The sequence below is a fragment of the Suricata suricatta genome, chromosome 15, assembly GCF_006229205.1.
Source record: "Suricata suricatta isolate VVHF042 chromosome 15, meerkat_22Aug2017_6uvM2_HiC, whole genome shotgun sequence".
Classification (NCBI taxonomy): domain Eukaryota; kingdom Metazoa; phylum Chordata; class Mammalia; order Carnivora; family Herpestidae; genus Suricata; species Suricata suricatta.
In genome coordinates this window covers 45,710,989-45,734,380 of record NC_043714.1, presented here as the reverse complement: position 1 = coordinate 45,734,380, position 23,392 = coordinate 45,710,989, and the positions used below count along the sequence as shown (strand labels likewise).

General features: G+C 41.8%; 1 protein-coding gene and 1 long non-coding RNA gene across 9 annotated transcripts in view; one reads left to right on the top strand and one right to left on the bottom strand.

Annotated features, from left to right (window-relative positions):
* Window positions 1-69: 69 nt before the first annotated feature.
* Window positions 70-23,356, bottom strand: LOC115278732. 3 transcript variants are annotated; one of them, XR_003903063.1, is made up of 5 exons: window positions 23,154-23,356; window positions 16,165-16,273; window positions 15,547-15,734; window positions 1,293-1,406; window positions 70-288 (listed from the first exon to the last, which is right to left on the bottom strand). It is a non-coding gene; the product is annotated as an uncharacterized LOC115278732 (long non-coding RNA). The 3 variants fall into 3 exon arrangements; XR_003903060.1 differs by lacking the exons at window positions 70-288; window positions 1,293-1,406 and having other exon boundaries at window positions 15,459-15,734; XR_003903061.1 differs by lacking the exons at window positions 70-288; window positions 1,293-1,406; window positions 23,154-23,356 and adding an exon at window positions 22,348-22,820 and having other exon boundaries at window positions 15,459-15,734.
* Window positions 23,008-23,392, top strand: part of AZIN1 (antizyme inhibitor 1) — a 29,034-nt gene continuing 28,649 nt past the window's right edge. For 4 of the 6 annotated variants that reach the window (XM_029923218.1, XM_029923215.1, XM_029923217.1 and 1 more), the window contains exon 1: window positions 23,024-23,362. The gene's annotated coding sequence lies outside the window, so the exon portion shown is untranslated. Of the gene's footprint in view, window positions 23,363-23,392 lie in introns of all 6 variants that reach the window. The other 2 variants (XM_029923213.1, XM_029923214.1) reach the window with 1 other exon arrangement.

Sequence of the window (23,392 nt, the reverse complement as noted above, 5' to 3'; positions counted from 1 at the left end):
TTGCATTCACTAGCCCAAGGTACAGAAAAGTCCTCATGGGACTCTGAGATTTGCTCTAGGTTTGTTCTTTTGAGGGGGGCAATGAGGGCAGGAGGGAAGGGGGTGGAGGAGGGGAGACACTTCAGATCAATGAGGCTTAAGAAAAGATCGAGGCTTCTATCTTCACCTTCCCTGCCAACTCCAGCCTGGTCAGGTGCCATCTTCTGTGTTTTCTGACCTTCCCTGGGTGAACTCCAGGACAGCAATTGTCTGTTGATCCGTCAGATTCTCCACCAGACCAGAAGTTTCCTAAGGGCAAGGACTACATGTTATTCACCTTTCTATCCCCAGTGTCTAATCTCACGTTTGTCACATAGTGAGCATTCACTTAAAAAAAATTCCCTGAATGAATCTGAAACTTAATTTCTTCGTCTGTAAAAAAGAAAACCTGGCCTTTCAAGATGGTTGCGAGGCATAGAGATATTGATGTACACTGTTTAACACATGGCCAGCGACTATAGACTTTCATTAAATAATGACTTGGATGCTATCATTATTTTAAAAATTTTTTTTAATGTTTATTTAGTTTTGAGAGAGAGAGAGAGAGAGAGAGAGAGAGAGAGAGCATGAGTGGTGGAGGGGCAGAGAGAGAAGGAGACACAGAACCTGTAGCAACCTCCAGGTTCCACGCTGTCAGCACAGAGCCTGATACGCGGCTTGAACTCACAAGCTGTGAGATCATGCCTGAGCCAAAGTCAGATGCTTAACCGACTAAGCCACCCAGGGGCCCATGGATGCTACCATTATTATTCGTCATGCAATCAACCTCAAAGCAGTCCCACTAAAACCAAGCTGGAAGCCTGGGACAGCACCTCCCGGAGAGCTGCCATCTTATCATCATGGTGACTTTTTCCCCCTCTAGGATGCCTCTGAAGTTCAATGTCAGTTGGGCTCTCATACAGGGACTTCTTGGCACAGAAGGGGAAAAATACAAGGTGATTTTGCTCCACACTCATTTAGGGTCACCTCTTCTTAGAAAATAAAGTAATTAAATCAAATGGGTGGGGGAGGCACTAGATGTTTGGGAAGGGTCTGTAACATGGTTGGTTGCAGAAAGTTTAGGTGAGGTGCAAAGGGTGCAGAGCCAATATGAAAAGTGGGGATGGGGTTCCAAGGACATCAGCTTTGCAGTATTGTGTAGGACCAGGATGTCAGCTCCGTTCCCTATTTCATTCTTAGAAAGTCCAATGAGATTGGCTTTTATGACCCCATTTTCACTTGAGAACACTGAGCAGAGTGGTTAGATAGCTTACCTGGAGTTCAACAGCTGTGGAGAAGCAGCACTGAGCACCGGGATTCACCTCAGGTCTGCCCGGGCCAGAGCCTACACGCATTCTTCCCTGCTTGCCGTCTTCCCCAAGGTGGTCCTAGGGTAAGGAAAGCAAGAAAGATCTGAGAGGAGGTAGCCTAATTTCCGTGTCCTGACCCAAGCTACAGGAGGTGGGGACAACATGGGGCTGACCCCTAGTATGGGGCCTGGCCTACGGTAAGCTCTTGGCAAACATCAAATGGAGCCAATGAGAACTGAGTTCAGGTGAGCTCTTGCCAGACCATGGCAGGAGGGGAGGAGGTGCCATCTGTATCATTCCTAAATGTTCTTTGCTTCATCCACAGGGATCTGAATTAGGAACCCAGAGAGAAATGCAATTATATATTTTGCTCAGAAACCATTACCTTTCATCTTATTTATTTTAACTAGGAGAGATGAATGTCCATGAGATGCCTATAAAAATTGAGTTGGCCTAAACAGCACACACACACACACACACACACACACACACACACACACACATGATTTACAATTTAGGCTTCATAAACTTTTCTTTCATTCCATGACATTTTAAAATGAGAATTTATACTTATACTATTTTGGAGCTGGGAAGGATGTTGGCAGCTATCTGAGCAGATGCCCCATTCTTCAGATGAGAACGGTGAGACACGGTATCATGTGGTTTGTCAAAGGTCAGGCTCCGTGGACTGACAGAGTGTGGTAGAAGGCCTGAGCACTCTCTCTAGACCACAAGATTTCCAATTGTGGAGAGCAAGCCATTAGTGAGTAGTGAAATCAATTCTATAAGCTATAAGCAACTTTTATTTTTATTTTACTTGAAAAAATATTTTTAATAGACTTTGTCCTTTAGAGCAGTTTTTGGTTAATATGAAAATTGCACAGAAGGTGCATATGTTTCAACTGATGAACCAATACTGATACATAATTATTAACTGAAGTCCATCGGATGTTTTAGGGTTTGCTATTTGTGTCATACATTCTGTCGGTTTTGACAAGTGCATTATGTCATGTGCCCAGCATTACCATGTCACCCAGAATAGTTGCAGTGCCCTAAAAATGTCCACCTCTTCATCCCTCCCCTACTCCCCCTGCACCTCTGGTTCAATTTTTTTTTATATATAAGATAGAATAAAATTGTAAAACTCATAGCACATACATTATATTTTGGGTACCATTTCATGAAACTTTTAGGTACATATGTAAACATATGTGCATTTAGGCTATAATGTAAAATATATTTCTTTCTGTGGATTGGAACCAAGAAAAGTCTGACAAACTTTGCTCTAAACTTTCTCGTACATAAAATTCTAGGGAATGAATCCAAAAAATGAACACACAGATGGAAGATTTCATGTATAAGACCAAAACAAGAAAAAAAAAAACCTAACTAAGAGACATTAAGAAAATAAACAAACATACAAAAATTCCCTGAAGAGTATCAGGAGGTCAGAAAGTGACTGCTTTTTCCCCAAATCAGTTTTGATTTTAGTTTCTTTGTTGGGACTGCAAATCATTCCGATTTGAAGACTTTAATGTTCTCAGAGGATGAGATATGGGAAGGGGCTGGAGGATTCGGTGAAGCAAGGCTTTTATCCTTACAAACTAATTCTGTTCAAAGTTACCAAAAATGGTATCTCCGAATGGCAATCAACAACAACAACATTCTTTTAAGGAGCATTTATTGAGGTTTGTTGGGCTCTACAGCTATTGATTTTTCCATCAACAGGGCTGCTGTTGTACTTAACTTTGTGTCATGCCAAGTGTCTAAAGATTTCTACAGGATTCAATTCAATACTTCAGTTGCATTCCTCAATTTAAAACGAAATCTCCTTTCCATGTAGATTGGTACCTCATGGGTCCAGGGGAGATACACCAGAATCTAGATACACCAGTGTGTCCCAGAGAAATCCTGATTTCAAACTTTGAATCATACTGGCTGATAGTGTGGCCTATGGGTAGATTAGCATTCAAATCCCAGGTTCTAATTACTGCATGAGCCTAAAAAGGGATTCTCTCTTTGTATTCTTTTTCAAGAATGATATATAAAAATTCCATATTAAATGGTTCTCAGATTATATTAGGAGCTTCTCCTTGTATGAGTAAAATGCTGGGTTCAGCTCTTTGGATGGAATTTCTAATCTTAACAATAACCTATGACATAGAAATTATTGTACTTATTGAACAGTTGAACTAATTTAAGTTCAGGAAGCTTAAAGAGGATGCCCAGCATCATCCAGAAAGATAGTGGTCAAGCAAAATTGGAACCCATGTCTGGAAGGGCAGGGGCCTATTCTTCTATGTGTCCCCAAGGCCACGGTGCTTGATACACAGTACTGCTCAGTACATATTTCCTGAAGAAGTGACTGATGGAAGAGCAAAAGCATAGCAAAGATTCGAGGTAGGTTTTAAGGATAAATAAGATAATATTACTGCTATACTTGTCATTCATTGAGCACTTACTTTGTGTAAGATACTATGCTAAATTTTTTTTTTCTTTTGAGAGACAGAGAGACAGAGAGAGCGCGCGAGCAGGGGAGGGTCAGAGAGAGGGAGACACAGAATCTGAAGCAGTCTCCAGGCTCTGAGCTAGCTGTCAGCACAGAGCCTGATGCGGGGCTTGAACCCATGAACTGTGAGATCATGACCTGAGCCAACGCCAAGAGTCAGATGCTTAACCAACTGAGCCACCCAGGTGCCCCTATGCTAAATTTTTTTAATGTTTATTTATTTTTGAGAGAGTGAGAGAGAGGGAATGAGAGGGGGAGGGGCAGAGAGCAAGGAAAACAGAGGATCTGAAGCAGGCTCTGCATTGACAGTGGGAGCCCAACTTTGGTCTTGAACCCATAAACTGTGAGATCATGACTTCAGCCCAAGTTAGATGCTCAACTGACTGAGCCACCAAGGCTCCCAGGTCAGATACTATGTTAAAGGCTTCACTTGTATTAAATTATATACATGCTGTACATAAAGGAATTAACACTAGGTATATATGGCATATAGTAAAGACGTCAGTGTTACTAACATTATTGCATATCACTATAATGGTAGATATCAGCATTATAGCCAAAGAGCTTATAACGTTATGATCTCTTTACCCTCCACACTCGGTGTTTTCCTCTGAGCCATATTGACCAGGTCAACCAAGGGGCAGCCCTTTCAGCAGTGAACTAGCCCCCAACCTGGTATCTCCCTCCACCTCTTTCTCACACAGGCACTATTACAACATGCTATGTTGGTCAATCCCTTTTTTTCAGTATATGTGCTGCCAAAGTGAGCACAGTGTTGGCCAATCCCTAAATTACATAAGGAGCCCTCAGTGTACTTTTCTGGTGGGAGGGGACCAAAGGGGTTGCAGTCTTGTGCTAGCACCTCATTTGCATAACGTGCTCATCTCTTTCAGGTTGAGTAGAGAAAGAAGCCATGTGGTCTGGTGGTAGCTGGGAGGAAAGGGTGGTGACTCAGCAAGGCTGTGAGCAGAACAGTGCAGGGGCAACTCTGAGGGGCAGCAAAGATCAGCCTCTTCCTGGTCGCGAGGGAAGTGCGTGCTCTGAGCAAAATCAGCCCAACAGGCAGCCCTGGCCGGTGGGAAGGAAAAGAAGGAAGCGGTCTGTGGTAGGACCTGGTCAGGCTGTGTCGGTGGGCTGGGGGACGGTGTGAAGAAGGTCTGGGAAACTGAACTGGAAGCTCTTTGTGACCTGAGCTTGCACATTTTAAAGTGAGAAACTACCAGGTATTGCCCATGGGTCTACGTAAGGTCTTGAGCCTGTGACCTTGAAATTGAACTTCTAGATGATAACTGGAATCCTCATGAAGTCCATGCCACAAGCAGGACTATTATGCATAGTTTTCTGAATAGAGCACTTTATCACCATCATAGATATGCATTCCATCTAGTGGCCCTATTGCTGAACTCAGTATCAATATATTTTGACATGGGACTCCTATAAATATGAAGTCACTGTTACCTTTAATGACTTGACAGTCTTTCAACAAAAACTCCCAGAAGAGAGATCTTAGAGTTTATTCATTTGCTTAGTCATTCATTTATTCATTCATTCATTTAATCTGCAATTTATCACCCTTTTAAGAAATTATTTATATTCTCTGAGTTACACCTGATGGTGGCGTGAGCAAAAAGTCAGAAGACTGGTAGTTGAGTTCCATTTTTGTTAGTACTTAATTGTGAGATCTTAGGAGTTGGTAAAATGTAGATATAAATTCTTTGCCTATATTCTAAGAAACTTAAAAAAAGGTACCTGAGAGGGGACCTGAGTGGCTCAGTTGGTTAAGCGTCCAACTTTGACTCAGGTCACAATCCCCTAGTTTGTGGGTTCCAGCCCCGCATCAGGCTCTGGGCTGACAGCTCAAAGCCTGGAGCTTGCTTCTGATTCTGTGTCTCCCTTTTTTCTCTACCCCTACCCTACTCACATTCTTTCTCAAAAAGTAAATAAATATTTAAAAAAAATTTTTTTAAGGTACCTTTGATAATGTATGGAAAATCCATAAATGGTAAGTGGTAGAGGACTATAGTAAATTACTGTGTTTTGCCTGTTGAAGAAACCAAGACATAGAGTGAACCAAAAATGTGCCCAAAGTTATAATTAGCTAGTGATGGAGGACCAAAGATGGAGATATAAATTCTAGCAACTGGACACATTATAAGCTGGAGCTGTTTCAGCAAAATAATTTCTTTTTTGCAGTAGGATGCATGTGACTTTAAGAAACATCAGTCCACTGCGGTATAAAGGGTTCCTTTACTGATTGTATACAGAGATCTCTCACAGGCTCTAAGGATAGAAGACAGAGTATTGGTGGGGCTTCAGTCAATGTGGCCAGAGAACTGGGAAGCCCTCAGGAAGAGGACAGCCCTTCCCTGTGTCTCTCTCTGACTCTGAGCCAACTCAGCCTTTGCTCCACTGTACCTGTCTTCCTCCACTTGATCATCCTGTGAGATACACTACAGGACTGCTCATCCTGGACCTATTCCATGCCCACTAAGCTCCAACACCCACCCATAATTGGCAATTCACACTGAAATTCTCCAAGGATGAAGGAATTAGCCTGGATCGTACAAGTCATTTCTGAGCAAGTGCTTGGCTCTTCCTGGGTCAGGTGTGTGCTCACCCCGGTCCAAACAGCTGTGGGCATTCCCCGCCCCCCATCTCTAGAAGTCACATTATCTTACATTATCTTGTGCAGCTTTCAGAAGCCGTGGGTGGCAAGAGTGCTAACTTACCAGGCTGGATGTTATCACATAAAGAGAGGAACTATTTATAGGTAGAGTGTATTTGGGATGATTTTATGATGTGCTTCAGTATGAAATTTAAGACACTAATTTCCTGGTCAAGAAAATTTGATTCAATTTAATAAATACTGTGTTGGGCTATGAAGATCAACATATGTCCGCAAATAACTGTAATATAAGAGAGTCTATGAAAGTTTCTTAAAAACTGTCTTACAAAATTACAGGGATGCATAGAAACGGATTGCATATCCTGGTGGAGTAGGATGGTTTCACTGAGTAAATGCAACTCGAGATAGGTCTTGAAGTATTTATTTAACTTTTATAGAGAGAGATGAGAGATCAGGAGGACACACATGAAGTAAGGGCACAAGAATGGACAAAAAGTGGGAGCAAAATTATGTGTGACTCTGAGAGGGCAAAAACTAAAGGGTGGCTACAGAGCAGGGTGCAGGGGGAGAAAAAGGAGCCAGCACGAACTTCCCGGCCTCAGCTATATGCCTGATGTTTTCAGATGTTACCTTCGTTGATCCTTCCAGCAATCCTTGAGATGGCATCTATTGTCGCTGTTTCACCAAGTGCTCAGGGGCCGAAGCCATCCCTCTGGGTACCATGATGAGGATGAGGCGGAGTGGGTGGCACAGGGCAGATGGAGGGAGGTCTTCCTGCCACAGAACAAGCCCACACTTGGCGAGCCTGGCTGGCTCAGCAGGGAGAGCACGTGACTCTTAATCTTGGGGTTTTAAGTTTGAGCCCTTCGTTGGGTGCAGTGATTACTTAAAAATCTTTAAAAACAAAACAAAACAAGTCCACACTGGGCAGGAAGTCAGGCAAGAATTTTGAGCCAAGAATGGCATGATCAGATCTGAATGATAATAAAAAATGCTGGTGGTAATGTGAGGATTATATATTGATTCTCTTTCCTTCATTCATTTCATTAAAAGTATATATTGAAAACTTATTGTGGGCCAAGACCTTGTACCAGGCCTTCCTTAGGAAAAAATGTTATACTTGCCAGACACAATCCCAATTCTCATGAAGTTTACAGTCTTTCTTTGTGTGTGTGCATATAATACACAGTTTTATACATATTTTCTCCATTTTAGATTATATACACACACACATACATACATACATACATACATACATACATATATATGTATACAAGAGTAAATCTTTACATTTCAATTGTCTTTTAGCTCACAAAAATTGTAAAATAACATTCTTCTTTTAAGGGACTCTTAAATACTGAGAAAAACTGAGGGTGGGTGGGGGTGGGGGAGAGGGGGAAATGGGTGATGGGCTGGAGGAGGGCACTTGTTAAGATGAGCACTGGGTATTACATGGAAACCAACTTGATAATATTAAAAAAATAAAAACATGAATGAGTTAAAAAGTAAAAAATAAAATAAAAATTCTCTTAAGGGCCGCCCGGATGGCTCAGTCAGTGAAGCAACCGACTTTGGCTCAGGTCATGATCTTGATACTCATGGGTTCAGGCCACACTGCTCCAGATTCTGTGTCTCCCTCTCTCTCTCCCCCTGCCCTGCTCATGCTCTATCTCTCTCTCTCAGAAATAAACATTAAAGGGGTGCCTGGGTGGCTCAGTTGGTTAAGCCTCCGACTTCGGCTCAGGTCAGACCTCATGTTCGTGGGTTTGAGCCCCGCGTCAGGCTCTGTGCTGACAGCTAGCTCAGAGCCTGGAGCCTGCTTCCGGTTCTGTGTCTCCTTTTCTCTCTGCCCCTCCCCCTCTCATGCTCTGTCTCTGTCTGTATCCAAAATAAACAAAACATTAAAAAAAAAAGAAACATTAAAAAGATTTTAAAAATATAAAAATAAAAATTCTCTCTCTATATTCTGGATATTAATCCCTTATCAGATATGTACTTTGCAAATATTTTCTCCTATTCCATGAGTTACCAGTTTATTCTGTTAATAGTGTCTTTTGATGCAAAGTATTTAATTTTTGTAAAGTCAAATTAATCTATTTTTTCTTTTTTTTTTCCTGTACTTTGGTGTCATATCTAAGAAATCATAGCCAAATCCAGTGCCATGAAGATATCTTTTTTTTGGTAAGAGTTTGTAGTTTTATGTCTTTGATCCATTTGAGTTGATTTTTGTAGATGATGTAGAGTAAGTGTCCAACTTCATTCTTTTGCATGTGGATGTATATTTTCCCAGCACCATTTGTTGAGAAGACTGTCTTTTCCTCACTCAATGGTCTGGGCACTCTTATAAAAATCATTTGAAAATCATATAATCGAGAGTTTATTTCTGGGCTCTCTCTCTTCTCTCATTGATCTATATGTCTGTCCTACACCAGCACCACAGTGTTTTGATTACTATCACTTTGAAGCAGGTTTTGAAATTAGGAAGTGTGAGTCCTCCAAATTTGCTCTTTTTCAAGGTTGTTTTGGTTATTTGGGGTCCCTTGTGATTCCATATGAATTTTAAGAATTCTATTTTCTATTTCTGCCTCCCAAAAAAGCCATTGAGATTTTGATAGCAATTATATTTGAATTTCTAAATTACTTTGGGTAGTATTTACATAGCATTTTGAACACATGAAATGCCACTAAATTGTACGCTTTAAAATGGGTAATTGTAGGTTATGTAAATTTCAGGTCCTTTTTTTTTTTTTTGTCTTTTTAACGGCTGAAAATCAGATGTGAGGAGCCGGTATGCAGGTGGCATGAGGCAGCCAGAAGGGCAAAGAGGAGCGCTGGGTGTGAGGAACTCTAATGCAGAAGCCTCTGGGCAGGTGAAGGTCCTTGGACTTGAGCAGTAAGATGCGGGGAGGCTAGGGTGCCCTGAAGCTATCTCTGAAGACAAGCTGCTCACAAGGACATTCAAGACGGCAGTTTCAGAAGGATCCATTCGAGGCTGGGAATGGTGGTCATCGCTGGAGTGCAGTGGAGACAGACGGGATTATAGGAGAATTTTCTTATTATAGTCTCTTTTTAGAGAAAGAATAATGAAAAGTCGTCTTAAAGCTGTAATACAGGAACTTTAATTTAGGAAAAAGAAGATCATGAACTAGGTGCCCTTTTATTTTATGTAATTATCATGGGAGTGGCAGGAAGGTGCTGGATACAGAGTGGGCGTGCCAGCTGCTTAATCTCTTACTTATTTTCAGAGTAATGGTCTGGCAATAGTACTGAGGAGCTTGGAAATGGCTGACTCTGCCCCCCGACCCTGAAGTATATGAGGTTTAGTAGAGCAAATGTTCCTCAATGCAAGACTGAGATGAGGGAAACTACGTTTTTATTAGATAACCAGATTTCAGTTAAGGCAAGCAATGGGAGACAGTCTAGGGATGTGGAAGGGCTTGTTCCACATGAAATAAGGGTCCAAAGGAAACACCAGAAGAGTGTGAGAAAGAAAAGAGTAGCAGGGGAATGTGTGTAGAAAGGCCCAGGGTAGTCTGGGGTCTACTGTATAGGATAAGATGGATGACTAGAGGCATTACATATTAGGCACTTATATAGTATGCAAATAGGGTGGTTCTGTGAGGAATAGCAGCCTTAAAGGCCCAGAGACACATGTGAGGTCAAGTTTAGTAACAGTGAAACAGGTCTCCTGGGATCTGAACAAGATGCTGGACTTGAGCTGGGACACTGGATGGTAGGACCTGGAAAGACAATAAAACAACCGTATAAAATCACAGAAGGAGATAGTAGTATGGATTGCCTGAGGGCCCTTGAGCAAACCAGACTAAAGCTGAAGGTTTGGGCTGGGATTAGAAGGCTATCTCCTAAGGGTGGGGCTGGGTTCTGGAGAGATTTAAAAGCCAGCAGAGGAATTAAGACATGATTTGTAGGAAATGTCCATCGACAGATGAAAGGATAAAGAAGATGTGGTATATAGATATACAATGGAGTGTTACTTGGCAATCAAAAAGAATGAAATCTTGTCAATAGCAACTATGTGGGTGGAACTAGAGTGTATTATGCTAAGCAACATAAGTCAGTCAGAGAAAGACAAATATCATATGACTTCACTCATGTGGATTTAAGATACAAAACAGATGAACATAAGAGAAGTGAAGCAAAAATAATATAAAAATATAAAAACAGGGAGGGGGACAAACCATAAGAGACTATTCAATATAGAGAACAAACCGAGGGATGCTGGAGGAATTATGGGTGGTGGGGTGGGCTAAATGGACAAGGGGCACTAAGGAGGACGCTTGCTGGGATGAGCACTGCGTGTTACATGTAGGGGATCAGTCACTGGATTCTGCTCCTGAGATCATTGTGGCGCTCGCTATATGCTAACTAACTTGGATGTAAATTAGAAAAAAAAAAAAGATGATTTGTAAGAAACAGAGGCTCATTATGGGGTTTTGCCAGTGGAAGGACAGATGAAAACAGCATCTACGGAAGATCAGTGTGAGAAATAGCCATGCAAAGCAGATAGGGGCTACGGAAGATCAGTGTGAGAAATAGCCATGCAAAGCAGATAGGGGCTGGAAAAATTGGGCTTCCTACCGATTTTTCTACCTACACACGATGTGGTGTAGGACTGGACTAGGAAGGATGAGATCATTTCAAAATGAAAACAAGTAGCACTTGTTTTATATATGGATGAGGTGATGAAAAGAATTAAAGTCTTCAAAATCTCGGACCTGGCTGATTGAGAGAAAGAGGAACAGGATCAACTTGTGGGGAAGGAGAGGACAGTGACTAATTTAGTTTGGGACCTAGATTTGTTTGAATAGATCATACAGGTCAATGAGACTCTCCACCTGACCATGTGGAACAAATATCACATTTTATAGATAGAGAAATCTTGAGTTTGAGAGGACACAGGACTTCCTGCCAGAGACAGTTGGCCATTCATAGCTGCACTTTAGTGGCAGAGCAGAACTAGTGATACCCATTTTTGAGTCATATGAATAGTCATGTCAAACAATTCTGTAAGAATGGGTGAAGAGAGAGGGAATAGAGTGAGGAGAGAAGACACAGGACAAAGGAGGAGATAGCAGAAAATTGAATCAAGAGGTAGAAAAGGGCAGGAATTTGGGACTTGCCATTGGATAGCTCTAGGAATTTGACAAATTGTTGACTTCCTCTGGATCTTAGGCCTCAGTCTTATCAAGGCTTGGGGGCTGGGAGGGAGGGTCTGCTTTCAAGATTACCCAGTGGCCTCTGCTCTCTGCTCGCTGTTGGCTGAAGGCATCAGTATATTACCACGTGGGTCTTTCAGTAAGGGCACTCACAACATGGCAGCTGGCTTCTTTCTGGGTGAGCAAGTGAGGGAGAGAAGGTGCTTACGATGAAGCCCCAGTCTTCTTATAACCTAGTCTGAGAAGCAACATCTCCCCTTTGCCAAATTCGGTTCATCAGAAACAAGTCAATAAGTACAGCCCACATTTGAGGAGAAAGGATTACACAAACATGTTAACAAGAGAAGGCAGGATTATTGGGGGCCATTTGAACAGGTAACACTTATATTCTTAAATGTTCATAGTCATTTCTTTATTTTTGTAGCTAGTTCACCTAGATTGGGCAAGTCAATAAAGATTGAATCCACTGAGCTATACATAGACACAGCTGGGGCACAAAGAAGGAGAAAACCAATTTTACCTAGAGGGAATAATTAGAGAAATTTCTGGAGAGGAAAAAGATGCTTGCACTGATTCTTCATTAAAGAATAAACCGGGGCGCCTGGGTGGCTCAGTCGGTTAAGCATCCAGCTTTGGCTCAGGTCAGATCTCACGGTTCGTGGGTTCGAGCCCCGCGTCAGGCTCTGTGCTGACAGCTAGCTCAGAGCCTGGAGCCTGTTTCAGATTCTGTATCTCCCTCTCTCTCTGACCCTCCCCTGCTCCAGCTGTCTCTCTCTGTCTCTCAAAAATAAATAAAAAGCATTAAAAAAAATTAAAAAAAAAAGAATAAACCGGAGTTTATTAGGAGACAAGATAGTCAAATTAAAAGTTTCATGATTATAATTTGGACTGTCGAGTTCCTGTGTACTGATTTTAAAGCTGGAGATATGGCAAGCATGAAAAAAATATTTCATAGTTTGAAAAATCTCCAATCTTATTAAAATATGAAATATTGATTCAGAAAATTTTATCATGGTTTCAAATACAGTAATACCTTGGACTGTGAGGGACTTGTTCTGCGAGCATTCCGCCAGACGAACAAACATTTCTAATAAATTTTAACTTGATAAACAAGCAATGTCTTGCAATACACGTAGTATGTGACACTGAACGTCACATGATCACAACTGAGCCAAAGGTTCCTCTCTCTCTGTCTTGCTGCAGGATTGTGGGTGGTTGTCTCCCATGCTTGGATGCTCTGTGTCAGGCCACAGTGTTTGGTAGAAATCAGTGATTTTTCAGAATGCTGGAAGGTGCCCACAACAGGCACTAGTGTATTTCTGTCACTTCAAAGCACCTATGGACAGACCTTTGCTCTTCCAAACAAGAGTAAGCTTAGGAATGCTTTGCTTCATTCTAGGTCAGACTCCCTGCAGATACAGATCTTTTCCTCTGCTGCCTTATTGTCAGTTACATTAAATACAGCATATGACAAGAGCTTATTAATACTATACTGTAGTCAACATCCATGCAAGCATATACAATGGCCCCCAGGAAGAAAAAAGGTTGAAAAGAAAGGCGTTAAGAAGAAGGAGATGATTACGGTGGAAGTCAAGAAGGAAATCATGGAGAAGTACAAAGGGGGTATGCGAGTAGCCAAAATGGCAAGACTTTAGAAGAAGCCTACGTCTGTGTCTCATTTGCCAAGGAGGCGGAGAAAAAGGCGGAGGAATCTCTCACTTCAAATGAGATGAGGGAGATGTGTAAAATGTGGGGAAAAGCTCAAAGTTTTGTAGAAAAGCACCACAAAAATAAGGCTGTAACAGTGTGAGCAATGAATCTGTTTAACAACAACAATGCAATGTCACATTTCCACGAAATCCTCAAAAGGAGGCAAAAGCAAGTGTCATTCGATAGATTCCTTAAGTTGCACAAAAAGGAAAAGATTCCAGTGCAAGTCATCCTACACAATAACCCTCCTCTCTGTCTCTTCATACCAGCCATGAAGGTTTTCAAAGGTAAGTGCAGGTTAATTTGTTTATTTTTCTTTATATTTTGTATTTTTTATTATTTCATATTATATTACATTATTGTAATCATTTTTTGAATATTTTTAGGTTATGGAACGAATCATCTGCATTTCCATTATTTTTTATGGGGAAGTTTGCTATGAAAAACAAGTGCTTTGGATTACAAGCATGTTTCTGGAATGAATTATGCTCACAAACCAAGGTATTACTGTATATCTTTAGAAATCCTAATAGTTTAACTCAATCTATGAGATCTTGATTGGCCAGTTTATTAAATTAGCACTTCTAAGTTTCACCTGTTTTCCAAAAATATTTTTAGAAACACACTACTAAAAACTTGCATGAAATTGTTTAGAAATTAAGATTACAGGGGCACCTGGGTGGCTCAGTTGGGTAAGCGGCCAACTTCGGCTCAGATCATGATCTCGTGGTTCGTGAGTTCGAGCTCCACGTCGGGCTCTGTGCTGAGACCTCAGAGCGTGGAGCCTGCTTCGGATTCTGTGTCTCCCTCTCTCTCTGCCCCTCCCCTACTCATGCTCTGTCTCTCTACCTCAAAAATAAATAAATGTTAAAAAAAATTGTTTTAAAGAAATTAAGATTACAATTAGATGTACCTAGGAAAAACAAAAGGGCAATTCTCTCATTTCAAAGCTCTCACTCTATTACAATAAAGCTGATATTCAAGCTTTGTTTCTCATGGTTAATTTTACTAATTCTGTGAGCTTTGTACACCTCCATACTTGATCTACATTCTAGCACCTTCTTATTTTCTTCACCTACATATTCAGGATTCTGGTTGCCTTGGTTTAAGAGTATGGCTGAACTTTAAGCTAGTCTGGCAGCTTTCCCAAAGTGGCAAAAGTGACAGACCATGAAGTAGGTTTCCCAAGGGCTTCTCTCTTCAGAAGTAGGGCCATCACTGTAGAACAGGTTGCCCTATATTGTTCCCTGCAAGTCTGCATGAGTCACTGGGGCTGTCTGATCACCAGGCTTTGGCTCAGTCTGATCTGTCTCCCCCAGATCCCAGCAACCAGAGGGCAACTGAAGCAGGATGGGAGGCCCTAAGCATTGCCAGCTCATCGTTTTGGAAGAATACTGATGTTGCTTTTCTGACCATTGTTCTCTAACAACTAAAAGGTTTAGTTCATCATTTCACTGTGGTATTAGCAACTACATGTTGGATCCCAGGGCTCCAAAGTCTGGTAACTCTGCTGCCAGCGGGTAAGGAGCCTGGGAAGAGGGAGGCATGCCGCAGCACACGGCCTCCGCATTAAATCATCTCCCACTCGAGGGCTGCTGCTGGCCGCTGGAAATTTGATTTAGGAGGTCAATATGCTGTTAAGAGCCATTGTTTTTGTGTACAAAGAACAATGACTGGGGCTTTTTTTCTTTTTAAGCATTCTTGATGTTGTACTATTATAAGGTCCCTCATTTTCTATTCATTCACTTTCTTTGAATAGCAAACACTCTTTCCTTGGTAACTAGGTACACAAATAATATGAAACATCCTAGTTTTTGTTTGACAGTTCATTCCCACTTTCATTCCAGTTTCATTCCCACTACAATTTAAAATTTACTTTGAAAATACCATTCTTCCTCTCAAATTAGACACTGGAATTTTCTCCCTCCCTTCCTTCCCTACCTTCCTTCCCTTCCTCCCTTCGTCCTTCCTTACTTCTCATGTAGGCTATTGAGAAGGAATCAATAAAATGACCAACCACAGATACAACACATCCTAATTTTAGTATAAGCAAGTAACAAATTATAAAGAAACAGAATTTCTTTATATGTTCTTTTACAATCATCATAAAGTTAAAATAATGTTTAAAGGTAAAATAATGTTAAATTCTGCTGGGAAAAAAAAAAGTATGTAATGAATAGCAATGAGTGTGTTCACCTCTACACTGTGGTTAAGGAAGAAAAGTGTCTAAGAGGTCCCTCTGGTGCAACGTCCTCCCAGGGCAGAAATCTCCTCTGCATCTCCGAGCAAGGCCAGTGGCAAGGCAGATTTCTGCTCCACGAGACATCCCAGGACATTGTCAGGAAGTGATTAGAGGTCGTGTGTAAGGCGCTGTGCTGAGTGTCCTGCGAAGTTAAAAAAAAAGAAAAGACTCAAAATCCTTGCCCTAAAGAAGATTAATATCTTATTCACTATGTTCAGACAATAACAACACAAGACACGGAATTTAAAGGGCCATAGAAAGGCACAAATCAAATCTTGCGGAAACTCAGGGGGAGGGATGAGATGGCACATCTAGCCAAGGGAACCCACTGGTCCTAGCTTTGCCATCTGGACCGGCGCCATAGTTTCTCTCTCTCTACAGAGCTTGACATATTTTTTAGATGTGTTCATAGAGACAATATGGCTGAGGGGCTTGAAGCCGGACCTTGGGCTTTGGACATCTTTGGATATGAATCTAGGCCTTCTGTTTTCAGGCGAGTGGCCTTGAGCAAGCTGCTTCACCTCTCTGTACTCCTGTTTTCTCATTTGTACAATGGGTGTGGTAAGACCCACCTGGAAGGCTTATTGAAAGAGTATGCTGTTGTCTAGACTCCTTCCCTTTATGGCTTTTCCTCCAAGCGGTGTAGTTTTCACTCTCCTGTGTCATGAACTACCTGAAACTCTACAACAACAAAACTTCATTTACAACATGTTGTTTACAAACCCCAAGACGGAAAAGTTACATTTGGAGTCTAACCAAAACAGTAAACCAAACTTCTACCTCCCTTCTGACCTGTATGTTTATTAATGCAGCCCCAAATTATTGCATTCAGATTTTTTGTTTTCACCTTGAGCAATTCCATGCCTTTGCTGGTCCATGGCAAGCTTGCTGCCAACTCCCTTCTCTAGGTGCTGCTTACATAGAGAACAATCAGTCCTCTCCTCTCTTGTATTTGTGCAAATGACTTTTTGAGCGAAATGAAGATCTTTTTTCTCTTGTGTAGGCCTGGATTTTTTTGGTTGTAACTGACAGAAAGCTATTCACTTAGCCAAAAAAGATGGATTTGTTTGGTTTCACTGAAGAGCAAGAAAAATGGGACAACTAGAATGCTGACTCTCTCTTCTTCATGATATGAGTTGGCTTCATTTTCTCACATAGATTTCTCCTGGGACCATGGTTACTGGCAATTCCAGGCTCATATGGATAACTTAAGCCATAAAAAAATAAAAATTAAAAAAAAATCATTTCCTCATCCAGTCCTCATTCCTCCAACCAAGGAGAGGATGGTCTGAGTCCAATAGGTACTAATGATTATTGAGGTGTCCCTGCCCCAATGATGAGGGACAGTTAATTCTTGGACCAGTGCCTGTGGCTTGGGAGACCAGGGTTAAGAAGATGGCAGTTACCCCAGAAGAACTCAGGGTAAGCAGGGAAGTTCTTCCAAAGAAATAAGGAATACAATTTTTTTAAAGTTTATTTATTTATTTTGAGGGGAGAAGGGCAGAGAGAGAGAGGGAGAGAGAGAATGCCAAGAAGGCTCTGCATTATCAGCACAAAGTCAGACACCGGGCTCAAACTCACAAACCATGAAATCACAACCTGAGCTGAAATCAAGAGTCGGACGCTTAAATGACTGAGCTACCCAGGCGCTCCCGCATTACATTTTATAAAAGAAATAGAAGTGGCTTAGAATTCAGTGACTTAGCCAAGCAGAGCCAAGAGTAAATGAAGGTTTCTAAACTATTGTCATACAATAGATGATTGAATGGCACAAAAAGATTAATTATTTTTGTGAAAGCAAGTCATTTTTATTTCTTCTCCCTATTTTGGTAAAGAACTAAAGTTTTATTGTATTTCTTGTATGGACTTTTCTCCTTATAGTTAAAATTAGATAAAGCAAATTTAGAACGGTATAAATGTTTATAAGGGAATTTGCAAAACTTCAAATGACAAAGTAATTTAAAACTTCTTGTTAAATACAATGTAGCTTGCAGTTACTAACAATCATGTAAGTGCTCATGTGACACCACCTTGGCTAGGTTATTTATTAAAGGAAATAAAGTAAACCATAATTCAAACTGGACAAGAATAGATTTCAGAGCTCCTATTTTCTATGCCCATAATCAAAAAGTTTAGGAGTATTTGCCAAGCAGCTGTTTTGAGACCAAGAGATACATGCCTCTATTGCTATACATTATCTAACAAATAAAACACTAGTTATCAGGTAATGCCCGGCAGCAAAGTGACAACGAAGTTACCTTTCCAAGGATTTCTTCCCTTCCAAGGATTAGATAAAGATATAAGACAGCAAACTAATGGATTATGTCCATTGATATTCTAGTCATAGATGTCGCATTTAATTGGTAAAACTGGATTATTGCCTTGGCTAATTACATAGGTTTCTGAAGCAGTCCTCTTAAGTGAGTAATCTGTTACTTCTTTCACTTGTAATAAAAGATGTCAGTGTATTGCTGATGACCCGCTTATCACAGAAACTAAGTCACTTGGGAGCGGTAAAATGCTGACCCATATCTAATGACATAGATGGCTAATGAAAATAGAAAAGAAAGTTTCCCTTACACTGGGGTTTGAATCTGGGCTCTATCGTTCTTTGTTTCCCAGGCATACCATTCTATAGGTTAAATTATTCTGTGAACACGGATGGATGACGGACATGAGTGACTTCAAGTCAGTGCTGGGATGCAGGGCACTTGGACTGGAATGCCACAGAAACCTACCGACCTGGTAACTAAATTCTGTGAGAAAATAATTAAACATGACAATAAAAAAATGCCTTTTCAAATTAAGTGATTTCTTATCTGAGGAGAAAAATCAACCTGGGTAAAGGAATTACAACTCTATAGGATTTTAACAACAGATATTTAGCAAATAAAGGACAGCACCATTCAAGGAGAGACTGGTATATAATCTGAACTCTGTACTCTGCAAAGTAATTTGGAAATTACTTTAGAGCCATTTTTACCAGTCCATAAAAGCCAAAGCACCATGAAAAGTAAGTTAGCTTTTTAGGTTATCAGGGCACCAAAAGACCTGGTAGACAACCGAAATATCATCATGTTTTGAAATGTGAATGTTTTAGGGGCACCTAGGTGGCTCAGTCGGAAGAGTGTGTGACTCTTGATCTTGGGGTCAAGAGTTTAAGCCCCACATTGGGGGTCATAAGTAAATAAATAAGCTTTTTTTGAGAGAGAGGCAGAGAGGAGGTAGAGAGAGAGAGAGAGAGAGAAAGAGAGAGAGAGAGGAGGAAGCGGGGGCGGGGGGGGGAGAAGGGCAGGGGGAGTAAGTAAGAGAGAGAAAAGAATCTTAAGTAGTCTCTACATTCTACACTTTAACTATTCAAGACATATATTTTGTCTATGTGAAAACTTGAACTGTGGAAGTATGGCTAAAAATTATTAATCTGTCATGCCTCTTTTACTGGATATCAGTTTGAAAATGTTATTTTTACAAGGTATACTTTAAAATGCTTGAATCTCAGGGTGCCTGGGTGGCTCAGTCAGTTGGGCAGCCAACTTCGGCTCTGATCTCCCTGTTCATGAGTTCGAGTCCCATGTCGGGCCCTGTGCTGACAGCTTGGAGGCTGCTTCGGAGTCTATGTCTCTCTTGCTCTCTGCCCCTTCCTCATCACACGCTCTCTTTCTCTCTTAAAAATAAACATTAAAAATATTTAAAAGAAATCATAAACAAAAAAACATTTAAAATGCTTGAATTTCAAAGAGTATTACCATTTCCTGCAAAACTTCCCATTAAAACTTTAAAAGTCTCAAAAAAACACCCAAAACAAAACCTATATATTTTGGTTTTCTATATAATAAGTACTCTAATTACCTTAGCAATAAAAATACTCATTAAACTCCCTTTAAACATTCCCATTAAACTAGCATTTTTACCTTCGATTACAATGGGACTCTACATTTGTCACATTTATCTGTGATGACAAGATATTTCTATTATAGGCTGGTGTTTTTAGGTATACCTATTGTTTTTTGAGTGACTTGTCTTTATCAGAAATCTAATTCATTCCATCTTTTATATCTATTGGCACAAAAGCAAATGAGATTGAATTGATGGGCCAGGATGATCTAAGTGTGAATGGTACTGTATCATTTTATCTTAGGGCTCTCTGTTTAATAATAATACTTTCCCTGGCATTACCTGTGTTTTTGTATATGAGTAACCTGACTTGGCAAAAAAACCCAAAACCTCAAACCCCAAAAACAATTAAATATGCTGTTCTCATTAGGAAGCTATCATTCTGTTAAGGTTACACACTATGTTGGCTAGTCCATTGCCATACAGTTTTTAAGGTTCTATTGTATTCATCAAGTACAAAAAACGCAATAATGCTAGTTGCATTGTTCTTTAATTCTGAATACACAAACACTACTCGTGAGGGCACGTAGTTTGAATAATAATTCAACAATTGCTTCATGGTATAAATGATGTTGAATCAGGCTCAGGTCCAGTACTTTCCACTTGAAAGAGTGGTTAACATTCAGCATCTTTGCTTCAGCTGCTCCTCACTCAGATTTCACTTCTGTGCCTCCCACTCCAGAGAAAGTACTCAGTTAAAGGTCACAGATAACTTCTTTTCAGGCCTTTATCATTCTCCTCAATGGATCACTACCATAGCTTTCCAAGTGTTCTCTCTGCCATACACTCATAGCCCTTCTTCTTCTTCACTTCCCCACATTCTTTTTCTGAAATTCAAACCATTCCCATGATTGAAAAATTTGGGGGACAAAAATCCAAACTTAACATGAGATAGGAGTTTACCAATGATTTGCCATTTGCCAAAATCAGAACCCTCTTCCCACCCTGTATGAGTGATGGGACATCTTGATCCTTTGTTCCACCTTGGAACACCCTCCTCCTCACGTGGCTGGACCCTGTACTATTGTGATTCTCCTACTTCTCTGGCTGGTCCTCTTGGTTTTCTCTGCCAGCCTCTCTTCTCTCTGGCATTTCTTGAAGTCCTGCGCTTTTATCCCCCTTTTCCTGTAGACCTCAACATTTCCTTAATAATCACATCTGTAGGAGAGGCTCTCAAATTCATAGCCAAAAGGGCTTCAGATCAACATATTTATGAAGGCCTTTGGACCATCTTTAATGGATATTACATCAACAGCTTAAACTATGCTCACAGCAGGCTCATATTCTTCCCTCCCAACTGGGACCTTCTATTTCTACCTGGGTTCATGATTCCAGAATTCTCCCTGTTGATCAGCTTACTATCCCCAAATCATTTGACACCTTCTTACCTCCCTTGACATTCAAGATTACCTTCTGCTCTTTCTACACCTTTCCCCTCCCATCCATTCTTTTATTTATATTTATTTTGGGAGAGAGCGCTCATGAGCAGGGGGAGGAGTAGAGAGAGGGAATCCAAAGCTGGCTCTGTTGGTCACCTGTGAGGAGCCCCATGCAGGGCTCGATTTCATAAACTGTGAGAACAGGAGCTGAGAGGACATTAAAAGTCGGACACTTAACTGATTGAGCCACCCAGGGACCCTTCCTTCTCATTCATTCTGAATCCCAGTATTCTTCTTAACTGCTAAGAGTCTCCTTTACTGTTTCTTCCAAACAGTCTACCTATTCTCTTTTAAAAACATCTTTGAATATGTTATATCCCTGCTTAACTGGTTCCAGAATAAAGTCCAAGCTCTAACCACTTCTTGATCTCACCCTATCTTTTCAATCTCACATGCAACCATGTCCTTATGTTGGAGCCAGAATGCCCACTCAGTTTTCCAGACTGGCCCATTTCTGTGTCTTCTCTCACTTGTTTCCCTTGCCTGGAATATCGGCTCTCAAAATTTATCACTCCCTTTCCCCAGTAGCCTTTCTTTCCGTTAGCTGCAATCATTTCCTCCCTCCACTAGGTTCCATGTAGCATGTTACCTATTTATCCATCAACAATTTAGTTATTTTGTGTAGTTGTTTTATTTCCCCTGCCAGATTGTAACCAAGATTTCAAGTTATGTATTCATCTCTAGCCTCCTCCTTCCTCCAGGGGAGTCTAGTAAAATGCTGCTTATAAATGTATTGAATCAAAAAGAATTTTTAAGGAATGAAAGAGGAAGTCAAGATACAGCAGAATGAAATATAGAAAAATGAAATTAGGAAGAGTCCACAACTCCCGATTTTTACCAAATATTTTTCTCCAAAAGCCCACATTTCAGGGTTGCTACCTTTTCACTCAGAAGGAGCTTTCTCTTCTTTCTGAATTTTTAATTTATTAATCAACCACAGTGCTACTAACAAAATAGAGGGTGAGGAAGAATTAAAGGGGAAAAAGTCAAGGTCTTAATTTCATAGATGTTAATTTGGAAGGGATGTGTAAATCCGTATTTCATTTGTGTCACTGACTGAGGTGCATGGAGTTAGCATGAGAAGTCTCAAGATTTCTGATCACTAATATGAAGACATTTTTAAAAGATGAGAATAAATTAAAAGCTATGTAGGTCGTACCCGGTTCCCCAGTTAAAAAAATTATTATGTAGTAAAATTAAAATGCGAAAATGGGACGTTGCAGGATTAAAGTAATATGCATTTGTAACATCAGTAATCCCCTCTCCAACACTGGTTCCTTGATTAATGAGGACTGGGTGGGACCGTCTTCAAATGAGGACATAGAAGCTACACTCCTTAAAAAAAAATTCCTACCGCACCATATTGAAACATACACGCACTAGGGACATTTTCGTGGGGTCACGAGGCTCTGGTAACCTCACCAGCGCTGGAGTTAGGAACCCATCCTGGTCCTTAGGTACTCGTTTCCAGAAAGGACAGGGATATCCCGCGAGTGCTGGAGCTTCAACCTGGGAGGGCAGTCCCCAAACGTAGCCTATGGAACCCTCAAAAAGCTTAGCGCACTCGAGGTGGGAGCTCTGGCGAAGGCCCTCACAGGCCTCTCCTGCACCCTCTCCAGGCAGTGCAAGCATTCCACCACCCCAAACCCAGCACAACGCAGTGTCGCTGCCCGCAGAGACCCTGCCCAACTCCCGAGGCGCCGGGGCCAGCGACCGGCGTGAGCACAGGCGCCCGAGGGGTGGAGGCGCGGGGCCACGCCGCGCTGCGGCCGAGCCGCGTCCCTTCTCCCTCCTCCGCCCACGTCGGCGCATCAGGAGCTCGGCGGGCGGAGAAGCTGCAGCGGGGCGGGAGTGCAGGAAGCCACCAGGCGGTCGGCACCTGCACCCGGGGTCGCCGTCCGACCCCCTTTTGCCCGCTTTCGCCCCCTTTCGCCCCCTCCGCATCTCGGGCCGGTCTCTTCCGCTCCCTCCCTTAACCACGGGCCGCAGCCGGGCTCCGCCCCACTCGCGCGGCAGCCCGGATGGCTGTGACGTCACCAGACCACGCCCACTTGTTATAAATACTGGCGTCGCCGGCACCGCCTTCCCACACTCTCTGGCTCTTTGCTTGGTTGCAGTGTTCTCGTTTTTTCCGCCTTCTTTGCCTCGTCTCATCCTTTCTCGTTCCTCGGCTCTGCAGTGTGACGAGGCCGAATCCTCTCCCCACCCAGTCCTCGCCATTCTTTTACCTGCGCTGTTGTTTCATTTCTCCCCTTCGGCCGCCGCCGCCACTGTTGCACAGCTGGTGTCGGTGCCGCGCTTTTCCCCCTACGTCGTCCCCGCAGCCTATGGCCCAGGCCGCCTTGGGTATTTCTGCTCAAGGTAACCACATCCCTCTTTAAAAATTCCGCCGAAAAAGAGAAGACGCTTTACCCGACTCTTTGGGCCGTTATCTCACGTGAGTACCGACCTGAGGGGCGGGAGGGGG